The sequence below is a fragment of the Melampsora larici-populina genome (assembly GCF_000204055.1).
Source record: "Melampsora larici-populina 98AG31 unplaced genomic scaffold MELLAscaffold_18, whole genome shotgun sequence".
Classification (NCBI taxonomy): Eukaryota; Fungi; Basidiomycota; class Pucciniomycetes; order Pucciniales; family Melampsoraceae; genus Melampsora; species Melampsora laricis-populina.
The window spans coordinates 332,093-334,561 of record NW_006768782.1 but is presented as its reverse complement, the minus strand read 5'-3'; positions in this window follow the sequence as shown (position 1 = coordinate 334,561).

Below are 2,469 nucleotides of genomic sequence, written 5' to 3'. Positions count from 1 at the left end.
CGGGCCGTTGCGGTACATTACGTTACTCACACGGTTTTGAGTAACGTATTGCTTAAAATCAAAAGAAAAACGGCCAGGACGATAACGCAACAGGAATTTCACATATGTATATTTCAGCGCAACGATACAATTCTAGGACGGTCGGAAACAAGTAAAAAACGCAACGGATTTTGGGTGGAAAAAGCAATAACGCAACGGTTTTTTTGAAAAAACAGCACAAAAAGAATGAAAAAAAAGACAATATCTTTGTTCAACAACAAACAAGTTTTTTTGTTAGATTTCATTATAATGTTTTTATTTATGAAAGGAAGAAAAGAAAGTTGAAAAGAAAAGGAAAATATTTTAAAATTTATTATCAATTTGAAGGAAGCGAAGGCTAAGTAGGAGCCTTCTCTTTGCCTTTAGATCGCTTCTTCACAGACTCCTCCCAAGCTTGAATGACCAAGCCCACGTCTTCGTAATCGTCAGTGATTGCCACCCCCTCACGTAGCCACAATCGACTACCCACGCACATCTCAATGGTGCGAGGCTTCAAACGTCCTCGCACGGCAGTCGCCACATCGGCTGCAGCCGAGAAAGTTCGCTCAGCAGCAGCTGAGGACCCTGGAACCGATAGGTAATCCCGGGCTAATGAAGCCAGGATGGGATACTTGTGTTGATGTTCCTGGATATGAGCAAACTGCATCAGTGATCAGTGAAACACATATGAAGTAAATAAATACATACCTTCCACCATTGGAGAACAGGCTTAGGACTGTTCTCCATACCAGGTGAAACCAAGGGGTCCTCACCCTTCAGATACCGCTCCAGCTCATTAGCTACCGAGGAATGTGTTTCAGGTTGATAAAGTCGATATACATCGGGCACAGTAGTATCCGGTGCTTCGCTTGGAGGACTTTGCGGTGAATCGGAGCGAATATTGAGTGCGGACTTGCGTTTGGAAAACTCAGTGTGAAGGTAATCGGTGGCATGGTTGGTTCGATCATGATTCGGTCCAAGGGCATGTTCGAAAAATCGTAAGCGAAGGGCAGGGTGACAAATTGCCGCCATGAGAAGGGTGTCACAGCCCAGGGCCTCCTTGTAGTAGACCTTTGTTCGTTCAATACATGGTTGAAAAAACGGTTGCATGCGATCATCAGGTGGAATCGCAGCAGATCGAGCTGTCAAAGAGCTAAGGAGAGTTTGATATTCAGCAAGGACCATACACCCAGTGGGTGCATTGGCCTCCATTCGCTTGGTCAAAGTCTTGAACGGCTAATGGACGCAGTGATGTTAGTACATCATGTAATGAAGTAGCCAGATGTTGTGAGATAGGGACTTACTCGCAGCTCATCGAGTAAATCTCTAACATCTCTCCAGTCAGAAAGCGAGAAGAAAGTTTCTTGAAAATACCCAGAGGGTTTTTTGGAAGTTCGTTTATAATTTCTCGACTTCTTCATTTGAGACTTTGAGGCATCTTCTTTAAGCATCTCATCGATAACCTGCTTGACAAGTTGGGATATCAGTTGCAGTGCCAAATTGGATAATCAAGTCTAGACTTACGTCGCGATTTTCATATGCTCTCTCCCATCTGTCGAGACAGATATTCCAACGAATCCCATGGCCAGCAATCAACGAGCGGCCTGGACCTTCGCCATCGGGTCGCCTTCTCCTTGGGTCCATTCGACGCGCGTTAAAATCCTCGCGCCAAGCAGAAGATCGTGTGATCTTCTTCACAACAAAGTCAAGCTGATATTTAATATGGAAATGTCAGTGTGAATCTAAGACAAAATCATTCGATTGGGGATGAGATACATACGTCTTGAGTCAATACTTTCAGGCCATTCAATTTAGTTCTGGTCGGCTTAGGGATGATGTCGATGGCCTCCATATCCCAGTGGTCGTCCTCGGCTTCATCCCCTGCTTTTTCATCTTCTGAATCACTTAACTCATCTGGGTGATGTTCAACATCATCCTCTTCATCGGAGGCGGAGGATCCTACAAGTATGGCCGGGTCAATTTCGTCTTCTTCATCTCCAGCTTCATGAATAGTCGGTAAGTCCTCAGGTGACGGGAAAAATCCAAGGACCGTGTGGCGCTGATGATTCGTTGGAAGGCCCAGGGCTGCGATTCCGGCGTTAACGATGAGACCGATCTTGTGACACATGCATTTGACATGCATGGTCTCAGGATCCCAAGAGTAGTCGGATGAAAAGTTGTCATGTTCCTGTAGTTGTTGATGCATCTCAGCTGCCAAAGTCACGTTGTTTGACGCTGAGTCAGTTGTATGAGCTAGCATGTATTAACACGAACAGCATGTCAGCAACTTCCTTTTCATAAGTAATTTACCAATATGTAAACAACTTATCTTTTGGTAAATATTGTGTTTCTTCAGTACCGTCACCAGGGGCTCTGCAAGCCACACTCCCTTATGGTGATGAGCAACTCGCTTGAGCGTAAGGTGCCGAGAAGTGTAGTTCCAGTCTTTGT